Source organism: Podarcis liolepis (assembly GCF_965112155.1).
Source record: "Podarcis liolepis genome assembly, chromosome: 15".
NCBI classification, from domain to species: Eukaryota; Metazoa; Chordata; class Lepidosauria; order Squamata; family Lacertidae; genus Podarcis; species Podarcis liolepis.
The window spans coordinates 35674539-35687197 of NC_139566.1; the positions used below are offsets into that span (position 1 = coordinate 35674539).

The window sequence follows — 12659 nt, forward strand, 5'->3', positions numbered from 1 at the left end:
CTTGACATGAGCCAACAGTGTGACGCGGCAGCTAAAAAAGCCAATGCAATTCTGGGCCTCATCAATAGGAGCATAGCATCTAGATCAAGGGAAGTAATAGTGCCACTGTATTCTGCTCTGGTCAGACCTCACCTGGAGTACTGTGTCCAGTTCTGGGCACCACAATTCAAGAAGGACACTGACAAACTGGAACGTGTCCAGAGGAGGGCAACCAAAATGGTCAAAGGCCTGGAAACGATGCCTTATGAGGAACGGCTAAGGGAGCTGGGCATGTTTAGCCTGGAGAAGAGGAGGTTAAGGGGTGATATGATAGCCATGTTCAAATATATAAAAGGATGTCACATAGAGGAGGGAGAAAGGTTGTTTTCTGCTGCTCCAGACAAGCGTACACGGAGCAATGGATCCAAACTACAAGAAAGAAGATTCCACCTAAACATTAGGAAGAACTTCCTGACAGTAAGAGCTGTTCGACAGTGGAATTTGCTGCCAAGGAGTGTGGTGGAGTCTCCTACTTTGGAGGTCTTTAAGCAGAGGCTTGACAACCAAATGTCAGGAGTGCTCTGATGGTGTTTCCTGCTTGGCAGGGGGTTGGACTCGATGGCCCTTGTGGTCTCTTCCAACTCTATGATTCTATGATTCTATGAAATGTACAGCTTCTGGCACAGCACATTACAATTGCTGAAGCAGGCAGAAGAAACATTTTAAGGGTCTGCCAAGACAATTAGCAACCTTCAAGAGGTCCACGGTGGAAAAGGTTTGGGAAACACTGGTCTACCTTGATTGGTAGTGGCGCTTCCGGGTGAAATCTTGCCTATTATATGCCACCTTACCTTTTAAAGTAGAGATGGCAGGGATCAAACTTGGGGTGTTCTGCATGCTAAACAGGTAGGCTCTACCACTGAGCTACAGTTGCCCAGGAGGAAACAGAACCAGCTCTGATTTTTGCAGGTGTTAATAACCGCTCAGCTTGCGTAGTAGCACAACACTCCCAATACTTAAACAAATAAGCTTCTCATAAAAGGGCACTCCCTAGAAAGCAAGGTTTGCTTAGCCCACGTGTAGTATTCAGAGCATACTAGCATTACACTATGTAAAGAAACAGCTAGAGAAATAAGCAAAATCATTCTAAGTGACCAGGTGGCTTGATATGACCCACTTCCTCACAAACTCAGCTTCCCTGCTCTCCGTTCCTTAGATGCAATAAGGAAATAATAATTACTTGCCTTACAAGGTTATTGTGAGGTTTACATGGTAACATATATGAAGCACCTAAAACTAAACGCATATCAAGAATGAACAAACAGGGTACAAAAGCAGCCAACGTAAGGTGCCTCCAGTAGCTCTTTAAAGCATAACCAGAGTGTCAAATGTGCAGCTATTATAAGGTAAAGGTAAAGATACCCCTGACCATTAGGTCCAGTCGTGACCGACTCTGGGGTTGTGGCGCTCATCTCACTCTATGGGCCTGAGGGAGCCGGTGTTTGTCCGCAGACAGCTTCCGGATCATGTGGCCAGCATGACCACATGGTGAACCAGAGCAGCGCACGGAAACGCCGTTTACCTTCCCGCCGGAGTGGTACCTATTTATCTACTTGCACTTGGACGTGCTTTCGAACTGCTAGGTTGGCAGGAGCAGGGACCGAGCAACGGGAGCTCACCCCGTCACGGGGATTCGAACCGCCAACCTTCTGATCGGCAAGCCCTAGGCTCTGTGGTTTAACCCACAGCACCACCCGCATCCCTATTATAGGACTGCACTAAACAACCAGATTGGAAACGGCAGCACAGAGCTGTATCTGGAGTGTAGATGGTGAAATGAAGATGCAAGAAACAAAGCACCAGACAGGTGCAAGTCCCAAGTAACCCACGCACACAAAAATTATGAGGTTACTGTGCATGAAACATATCTGTACACTGACGGCACTAGCTGGATTGGAGCAATGATGAGGCTGCCCCTTGCAATAGGCATAAACTATTTTCATTTGCAATTTGTACCACCAGTTGCCTTTTATTTTCACCATTCCCACTGACAGCTAGACTATTTTATCTTTCCGTGCCCAGACAGTTTCACTTACAGGACTAAGCACTTGTTTATTGAAGTCTTGTACATCTGGCAGAGCAACCAACACTCATATCATATTGCAGACGAATGAATTAGGACAAGAGTGGGCTGTGAGGAGGGTTCACTGCCGTGCAAGGATGGTCAGATTGAAAAGAGAGACATGATAGCAAAAGTTGCATTGGAGAGGAAAGAAGAACCACGGAAATCAAATGCAACCTTTAGACCAGCAGAGTTTAAGCATCCTACTTTAAAGGGAGCCTTTCCTCATCAACTAGTCCTCTAAGGAACCTCTGGGATACCAAAGAACCTGTGGCCCTCCCGCTGTTGTTGGACTACAATTCCCAGCATCCCTGAACACTGGCCATGCTGGCTGAGGCCAATGGGAACAACAGTTGGCAGACCACATGTTCTCCAACTCTGTTTTAGAGAGATCAAATTGAATGAGAAGATAGATAATGCACCGAAAATAGCAATCCCTGTTGAAAATAATAAAACACTATTATGTTGCTTTGTTGTTTAGATATGGTTTGTGTGATCAAAAGCCTTGCATACTCATACTTTTCACCAAGAATTAAAAGATCACTGCCATTTACAAATATTTTAAGTCTTTGGGACTAAAGCAGTTACTGTTGCCTACTAAGATATACACACATACAATTGAGGTGAGGGTACTGAACAAAACAGAAAAACACAGGCTTTGTATCATTAAACCAGTAAAGTAGGTTTTCAGGAATTTAGGGTAATTTTCATAGAGTAACTTGCATCAAAATGTTTTCTGGTGCTCTAGGGTGATCTAAATTTAGCATTTTACTCAGCTGCTGACTCCCAATAATTCACTCAGACCTAAGGGTATGGTCTGAACCTCAACAAGTTTGGATCTGTTGGAAAAAGATCATTTTTCCTGGATTGCCCAAGAACCCTGATGAACATTGCCTCAGGGTTCATGAATGAAGAAACTTGAGGCAGAAATGCAATGAAAAACCAACAACATACATTCAACTCCGATACACTCAGACTTCCAAACACCAAGTTCCTTTCCATCCTAAAAGTTATTAATTCGTTCCAGCCAGGCGCAGAACTCGGCCAAAATCTTCTCATGGAGCAGCCTTGGGCCAGTCACTCTGTTTCAACCTCTCAGGGTTGCAGTGCATATATAAAAAAGGGAGGGGCCATGTACAGTGCCCTGAACTCCTATTCAGAAGGCAGGAAAAATCACATATAAGGGCATAAATACATCTCCATTGCTCAAGTCTCCATCCTCTTCCTTTTAGCCAGCTGGATGCCTCTCTCTCTTACACACAGAACACACACTACATTAGATTGTTTTTGTGCAGAGATCTAAGAAGAACTTCAAAGCACATTATTATTATTATTATTATTCCAGGATACATAGTTCTTAGGCTGCAATCCTATGCCTACCTTCCTGAGGGTTAAGTCTCACTGAATTAAGTAGGGCTTATTTCTGACTAGGCATGCATAGGCTTGGGAATCAATATCTTAGATCTTTAAACATATTTATGCCACTGAGCATTCGAATGTTTCCTTAAAATGCACAACATCCACTATTGCATCCTCTCCTTAATATAGAAACACACACAAAAATAGGATTGGTCTGCCCTGGAATTCTAAACACAGTACCAGATATTTCCCAAAATACATTATATGCACTAATATGTTCCCTCTCTCACACACATACACACAGAGAAAGACACAGAGGCTCCCCTCCCTCTCCAGCTCAGCTGATCTCCTCCACCCTCCTCCTCCTCAAAACAAACATCTGCCTGCCACCTCCAGCCACCACTGCCCTCCCCCCTGGCAGCACCCACCAACCCCAAGACACCCAGCTGCTGTGGAAGGGCGGGAGTCAAGCCAATCCCCCCTCCCCCCACCCACCCCGAGCCAGGCCCCATTCCCTCCCCACTGACCTGCCCGAGCTGGACTCCCATGTTTTCTCTCCCTCCCTCCTGCCCGAGACGTGGCGCTGCTACAGCATCTCCAGCCCAGCCAAAGCGGCGCGACGTTTTTTCCCGTCCCCCCGGAAACAACCGCCCGGGTTGTTGGGCCGAGAACCGTCGGCGCGGGGCTAGGTGTGTGATTATCTCCCCTTCCGCCGGCAAAAAAAGCACCTCCCGGATCCCGCCCCCGTCACAGTGCGCCAAAGCTCGGAGGAAAAGACGGGGGTGGGGGTGGGAAGGAGGGGAAGGTTAGGAGTCAAAACAAGGGTGGGGCCGTCCCGAGGGCGGAACTAGGAAAGGGAATCGGTGTTTCCCCACCACCGCTACGCGCACAGCGGCGGACGGTTTATGTGGTCGGACCTGCCGGGAGGGAAGTTGCTCTGGGTGGTTTTGTGACGTTTGACTTTCTGCCACCCCGCCTGGTGCCAAATAACTGGTCTAAAACTTTTGTTTTGTTTTGTTTTTTGGCACGGGTGGGGGAATCGCGGAATAGGAGCGATTCAGTGTTTAGGGAGCCAGATGCATAAGAGGACAGGGCAGCAGTGGCGTACAAAAGGGAATTTCAGAAGGTGCGGTTGGAAGGGCAGCAATTCGGTTTTCTGTGCATCTGCTTAAATGTGCTGGAGCGCCTGGATTCCCCTATTCAGTGGCCATGCATTGCTTTGTGTTGTTCTTTTTAAATATGAGGGGTAAACTACAGTTCCCATTATTCTTTGTGGAGTGAGGAGTATGCAGATGTGCAATGGGATTAAGAAATTTCTGCATATGTGTTTGCTTCAGATCAATGCTTAACTGCGAAGGACACCCCCAAAGAAAAAGGAGTGAAGCATGTAGCTCACTGAAAGAGTTAAGTCGTGGGTTGACATAGCAGCCGGCACAGCGATTTCTTCAAGTAGCTCTTTATTATGGTAAGCTGGAATAGAACTGACTGCGAACAGCTCAGCCGGCCTGTATTTATAGGCAGCCGGCTGTCAACATTGTAACCACAACAGCCCAGAGTTCCTGCCTAAAATAACTGGCGCGGACCTGAGTGAAAACTATCTACAGACCTGAGTGAAAACTATATACAGTATCCCCCTGTTGGCCCAGGGTGAAACTACACTACATAACAGAAAGCACATCTGCTTTGTATTGTTACAGAAGTTGGGTGCCTCCCTCTCTCTGCCGAGCAGTGGCAAGAGTCTGTGGGTTTGCGGCACTCATCCAGGCTCTGTGGTCCTTGGAGAATTGAGACACAGCAGAGACTGTTGTAGCTTTAAGAAATACGTTTTATTCGCTTATTTACACCTTCAGTCTGCATGGAGGGAGTCCAGATCTTACAGCATGGTCATTTCAAGAGGGGCTTGTACACCGCAGAATTGCAGCCCCAGAGTCCAAGGCATCTCTCCCAGCCAGCCTTCAGCTAACCTGCCTAAAGATGGATCCCAGACCTTACTCCTAGCAACCCCTGCTCAAAACTTTATTTTTCTGACACCTCACACCCAGTTACCCTGGCAACCTTCCAAACCCAGTCCCTGTTCACTCCTCAGGGCAGAGGAGAATTGCTAATGTCTCTCAATGGCCCTGTATTGTTCCTTAATGGCCCTAGCTTAGCCAGGTTGTTTTGCCCAGGAATTCCTCTGCAGTTTATATTTCTCCCTTCACACCTCATATAATCAAAATCCTATCATTTATTAATTTCTAGAGTTTAGGGGGTCCCCCAGGCTACCACAGTATGTAGAAGATCCCAATTGGAGTGGGGGGCATTACTGGTTTTGTTCTTGTTTAATTATGTACAGTGGTACCTCGGGTTACAGATGCTTCAGGTTACAGATGCTTCAGGTTACAGACACTTCAGGTTACAGGCCCCATTAGCTAAAGTGGTACCTCAGATTAAGAACAGTTTCAGGTTAAGAACATCTCCAGAATGAATTTAAGTTCTTAACCCGAGGTATCATTGTATTTTGTGTTCTCATTTTGTATTTTTATGTTTCTGAAATCCTGGAGAGCTGCTTCCAGTCAGTTTATGTAACACTGAGGTAGATGAACCAGTAATCTGACTTGAGTATAAGGCAGCTTCCTCTTTTCCTATGACTCACGATTTAAAAGTAGTTTTGATTTTATATTTCCTGCTGTAGGAATGGAAATATTTGAAGTGTGGTGTCCAGGAGCAGGGGGAGGCTACAAACCCCACTCCTGTTTTCCAGAGGACCTTTCTTCAAGTTAGAAGACTGCTTCAAGCCAGAGACGCATTTCAGAGGCAAAAACAAAACTAACCCCAAATGGAAGCCTAAAACAACTCACAAGTTTGGGCATAACAAAAGCAAATACAATCATTTTGCTTCAATTCAAAGTTTACAACTCCTGTAGACTTACTAGATTCACATGTTCCTACTTTCCTTTATGTTGGCTGGTCAACATGGAACAGAAAAAGAAAAAGAAAGGAAAGGTGGACCCCAAAGTGCTGAACATTGGTTTTCTTTGAAAACCACTCTAGCAAATGTGTTGTGGTGCCTGACCCATTTTGAGTAGCTGCTGTCCATCAAAGGCAATACAGTGGTACCTCAGGTACAGACGCTCCAGGTTACAGACTCCGCTAACCCAGAAATAGTACCTTGGGTTAAGAACTTTGCTTCATGATGAGAGCAGAAATTGCGCGGCGGCGGTGTGACAGCAGCAGCGGAAGGCCCCATTAACTAAAGTGGTACCTCAGGTTAAGAACAAACCTCTGGAACAAATTAAGTTCTTAACCCGAGGTACCACTGTATTGTCAACAAATGCCAGCTCCCTCTGCCTGAAAGCAAAGATGAGCGCTGCACCCCATAGTTGAATTCGACTGGACTTAACCGTCTAAGGTCCTTTATATTTACCTTTTACCATCAGAAGCAATATTGTCTTATTTTCAGAATCTTGTTTTGATATGAGCATGTTTATTATTTCTTATAAGGAAAAACCTGCTCTTTTCCCCTTATGGGGTACCCAAGAGCCCATACAGAATCCTCTTTTTAGGTTCTCTATCGGTAGGAGAAAATAACAGATGCCAACCAGAGAACATTGAGAAGCAAGGCAGCTAGTAAGCCTGATCTTTATTAAAGCTGCTGCAACAGGGTGCTCCCCTCACACACAGGGGGGCGGGGAGGAGACCTCTTAGCACAGGCGCACAAGCCCTTATATAGACATTTGAAATTGCCCGCCCTGGAGAACAAGACCACCCCCAGAAGCATCATAAATACATCACAGAATACATCACAGAAGGAGTGTAGCCCAGACCACCCCCTTAATACATCAGAGAAGGAGCAGAAATCTGGGTGTGTTGTTTCTTCCTGTCTGGCAGGTTAGCTGATTGGATTAAAAATGGCATCCTGGCCACTCTTTTGTTATGATAACTACCGTATTTTTCGCTCTATAGGGCGCACCTGACCATAGGGTGAACCTAGTTTTCAGAGGGGGAAATCAAGGAAAAAATTATGATTCTCCCCCCCAGCTCTGGGAGCAGCCAAGTTACAGGGAACCAGGCAGAGCCCTTCTCAGTGGTGGCGCCTTCTTGGTGGTGATCCACTACTGCTTTAAGGGAGGTATTGGAATAAGTAGATTTGTTGCTGATCCAAAACACCCACCCACCCACCCCACTCACACATGAAAACAAAGACCACCACAGCCAACTACAAATGAATAACCACACCCTAGGCCAACCCCAACCTCTCTCACCACCAAAGGAACACAAGCGAACAGCAAAGAACCTGCGCAAACAACCCTGACACCAAACCCTACATATAGGAAGCAAAATAGAAAAATCGCCACCCGACCTCACCCCCACCCATCTTTCCCCCCCTCCACCTCTTTCCCCTTTGCTTCCTAATGTCTCAACAAATGAAAATGATTTGTAAAAATGTTACATGGGGGATGAAAACATGAGAGGGAGACATTGCACACTTTTGTAAATCAACAAAATCTTTAATAAATAAATAATTACTAGTCATAAAAAAGAGGCCTCCTCACCTGAAGGACATCAAAGCCCACCCGAAGTCCCAAAACAAAACTATAAGATCCTGATCCACACAGATCCATGCATCTGCGTGGATCTGAATCTGATAGTTTATGACTCCCTGTTGTAGGGAATCATATATATAATCGTATGTTTGGGGACATCAAGTGGGTTTTGATGTCCTTCAGGTGACTTTTGGGGTGTATGGCTTTCCTCCATCTCAACTGCGCAGGATTCCTCTGGAATGACAAGATCACTTGCACAGCTTTCCTCCATCTCAACTGCGCAGGATTCCTCTGGAATGACAAGATCACTTGCACAGCTTTCCTCCATCTCAACCGCGCAGGATTCCTCTGGAATGACAAGATCACTTGCACAGCTTTCCTCCATCTCAACTGCGCAGGATTCCTCTGGAATGACAAGATCACTTGCACAGCTTTCCTCCATCTCAACCGCGCAGGATTCCTCTGGAATGACAAGATCACTTGCACAGCTTTCCTCCATCTCAACTGCGCAGGATTCCTCTGGAATGACAAGATCACTTGCACAGCTTTCCTCCATCTCAACTGCGCAGGATTCCTCTGGAATGACAAGATCACTTGCACAGCTTTCCTCCATCTCAACCGCGCAGGATTCCTCTGGAATGACAAGATCACTTGCACAGCTTTCCTCTATCTCAACCATGCAGGATTCCTCTGGAATGACAAGATCACTTGCACAGCTTTCCTCTATCTCAACCACGCAGGATTCCTCTGGAATGACAAGATCACTTGCACAGCTTTCCTCCATCTCAACTGCGCAGGATTCCTCTGGAATGACAAGATCACTTGCACAGCTTTCCTCCATCTCAACCGCGCAGGATTCCTCTGGAATGACAAGATCACTTGCACAGCTTTCCTCCATCTCAACTGCGCAGGATTCCTCTGGAATGACAAGATCACTTGCACAGCTTTCCTCCATCTCCACTGCGCAGGATTCCTCTGGAATGACAAGATCTTCCGCATGGGTTTCCTCCATCTCCACTGCGGAGGATTTCTCTTGAATTACCAGGTCCAGCAGAGAACCACACTTCGAACAAATAGTTAGACTCTCGCTTTTCACTGCACTTCCTGGGGTAATCACCACTACAGTTTCTATTTGAGATGTATCTGTTGCGGTGGTCCTGATGCAACATCTCTCCATCCCAACAAGTGGGGCTTGCTAATACAATTAGCAGTTATCAGTGTGAAAAGGGCTAATGAACTTTGTCCTTCCCATTTCACAGGTAAAAGAACTGAGGAATTGAGATCCCTGTTGTGCATTCCTGCATTGAGATTCAGATTTCCTCGGTCTTTTCTACAAAGAAATAATATCTCACATAGTAACTATAAAAGTAACGTGACTTTCAACAGAACCAAGCTACCTGATCCTCCTGCATGCCCCAATACATTTTATTATTTTATGATTATTTGCTAAATTTGTACCCCATCCTTCCCAGTGGCACTGATTTGTTACAAGTGGGCCTCCCCGATTAATATAAGAGGCAACTCTATCTTTCTGTGTACCTCCCCCTATACATTCAAGCAAAGGGGGGAGCCATCTTGTGTTACTGCCCCAGGAACTGAAGATTGGACTTCAAGGTCTCCACAATCTCTATTTTCATCTCCGTGCTATTTCCAGACGCTATCGCCATAAACCAACGTTTTCCAAACTTCTGATAGCTGCTGCTTAAATGATTTCTGGTACGATTCTATATGCATCTCCCCAGAAGTTGAGTTGCACTGTGGACCTACTCCCAGGGAAGTGTGCACAGGATTTCACAGCACACAGGCTGGGAATGACTCATGTTTTAGCCTGACAAGGAGCCACTGAGGTCAGTGAGTTTGTCTGTTAATTATGAGAGCTACTGAGATCAGCAGTGGGAATGAAGCTCCAAGTCAAAGCTTGTTATTTACTTAGTGCCTGCCAGGAGCTCTTCTCAACACTGGCAAGTGTGCAGATTACGATGTGCCTGCCTTGTCTTGTCTGGATAATTTATGCTTCCTACTTTCAACCTCCTCCCTCCAGGAATCTAGGGCTATTGATGGGTAAACAACCCAACCACTGCTTGAAATCCAAAACTAAAGATAGAAAATGACAGAGACAGCTGCCAGGGAAAACACTGGCACTACAAACAGAGAAGGCAAATTGCCAGATCTCATGTTTTTGGTTGGGAAAGGGAAATGGGGAATATATACAAATACCGTATTTTTCGCTCTATAAGACACACCAGACTGTGTTTTGTATTATTTGTTTATAGAATATATATAATAATGTTATGTTATTAAGTAAATTTAATAAAACAGTATATATATATATATGAATGACACACCAGACCACAAGACGCACCTAGTTTTTGGAGGAGGAAAACAAGAAAAAAAATATTCTGAATCTCAGAAGCCAGAACAGCAAGAGGGATCGCTGCGCAGCGAAAGCAGCAATCCCTCTTGCTGTTCTGGGATAGCTGTGTAGCCTGCATTCGCTCCATAAGACGCACACACATTTTCCCTAACTTTTTAGGAGGGAAAAAGTGAGTCTTATAGAGCAAAATATACGGTAATTCCCTGAATCTATGTTACAGGTCACAGGCTCACACCCTGTTCATATCTTGAATGTGCCCTTAAGACAGGATTTGTGAGGACAGGATTTGTGAGGAAAGACAATGGGGAGGTTTCCCACTTTGACCTTGCAGAGAAATATTTGAGGTCAATTTGTTCAGGAACTCTTCTGTGGGGTTTCAGACATGTGGTTTATATATACAGTTATGAACATATCTATCTATCTATCTATCTATCTATCTGACCTTAAAATTCTTATTATTTATTGAATTTATATATTGAAAATTAGAGAACACTTTATTCTTTCCTGTGATGAAGAACAATTGCACTTGAAACTCATTATGTTACAATACATTTAGTGGAGTGTTTTTCACATAAGTTGGTCTTCAGCACCTTGGACTTGACTCCCTTTTGTGTTGTTGTTTAGGCTGAGTTTTGGTTGCTGCTTTTTGTTAAATTCACCCCATCTCCTTTTTACAGCATGGAGCAACCAAATGCTTGATTAACAGTTACAAGGACTAAATAGACTGCACCACAGAAACCAGGCAATGTTCACTGGCAGTCATCAAATGAGTCAAGTGGAAAATACCATGTGTATATACCATGGGTGGAATATATGAAAGAGCTAGAATTTATGTTTTAAGATGACCCATGACCTTTTGATTCTGAAACAATAAATCCACAGCCTCCCCAAATGGGGTATTGAAATTGTCATCTTAACAACTAATAATTTGTTGCCTTTTAATTTGCCGCTTGAGGCAATCCACCTCATGGCAGAACCAGCCCTGACTTGTGCTTACAGCCAACTTTTCCTGCACTCTCAAATTCATGCCTCTTGTGCTACAAAATGTGGCCAGTAGAGAGCATCGTAAGCCTCTCAAATAAATTGTCATGCATCTATTGAAATGGGCTTATGCCTCAATAAATGTAGTACAGTGATACCTCAGGTTAAGTACTTAATTCGTTCCGGAGGTCCGTTCTTAACCTGAAACTGTTCTTAACCTGAAGCACCATTTTAGCTAATGGGGTCTCCTGCTGCTGCCACACCGCCGGAGCACAATTTCTGTTCTTATCCTGAAGCAAAATTCTTAACCTGAAGCACTATTTCTGGGTTAGCAGAGTCTGTAGCCTGAAGCGTATGTAACCTGAGGTACCACTGTACAGTGCAGTCCTAACCATATCTACTCAGAAGTCCTTTTGGAGCTTACTCCCTGGTTAAGAGATGTTTAGATTGCCTTGGTCATTTTTGCAAAAAGAAAAGGGGGTCTGGATATAAGTAGGAGAGAAAGGAATATATTAGCATTCATTTAGAATGCTTTGGGTCATTTACATAGCAGAGGCCATGGCCTTCCTCTCAATTTCTAATGAAATCTGCATGATTAGCAGGTTACAGACTCTGCTAACCCAGAAATAGTGCTTCAAGTTAAGAACTTTGCTTCAGGATGAGAGGACTGTTAGTGCCAGTTCATATAATTGCTCAGAGAGAGATGTAGCTTTTATACTTTGCATGAAAAAGGTCCCAAGTTGTCTCTGGCACCTCCATATAAGAGTGGGGAGAGCCAGTGTGGTGTGGTGGTTAAGAGCGGTGGACTCGTAATCCACCCTAAACCCTACACTTAACCCTAACTACTCCCCTATGTAAAAAATAAAAATATACAAAATATATACAGAATATGCACAGTTGTGCACAAAAAACAAAAATATTAAAACAAAGAACAGAAGACAAGACTTGCTTTGAATGGCAGCCTCAGAGAGAGCTACACCTTTTGTGGCAAGGAGGGCATCCCGAAGATTCACGGCATAAGATTTGCAGCAAGGGACTCCCTTCTGTCTCTGATAGAACTGCTAGCTGAGGGCTCCGAATGCTTGCCTTCTCTCCATCTCTCAACTACCTCCATTCCGGTTAACATATTGAGTGTTTACGCTCTGTGTACTCTGATATACAGATCAAGAACAAGTTCTGTGAGGAACTAGACCAGGATGTCAGGAGCCTGCAAGCACCTTCTTGGTAGTGGCGCCCGCCCTGTGGAACGCCCTCCAAGCAGATGTCACGAACATGGTATGCTCTACCAAGGCAAAACACTCAGTGTCCTGGAGACATC

The 12659-nt window shown here is 44.8% G+C and overlaps 1 protein-coding gene across 8 annotated transcripts in view; it reads right to left on the reverse strand.

The window, feature by feature from the left end:
* Window positions 1–4364, reverse strand: part of GOLGA3 (golgin A3) — a 60956-nt gene extending 56592 nt beyond the window's left edge. For 6 of the 8 annotated variants that reach the window (XR_014519418.1, XR_014519419.1, XR_014519420.1 and 3 more), the window contains exon 1: window positions 3988–4349. The gene's annotated coding sequence lies outside the window, so the exon portion shown is untranslated. Of the gene's footprint in view, window positions 1–3987 lie in introns of all 8 variants that reach the window. The other 2 variants (XR_014519417.1, XM_083476357.1) reach the window with 1 other exon arrangement.
* Between the last annotated feature and the right edge of the window lie 8295 nt (window positions 4365–12659).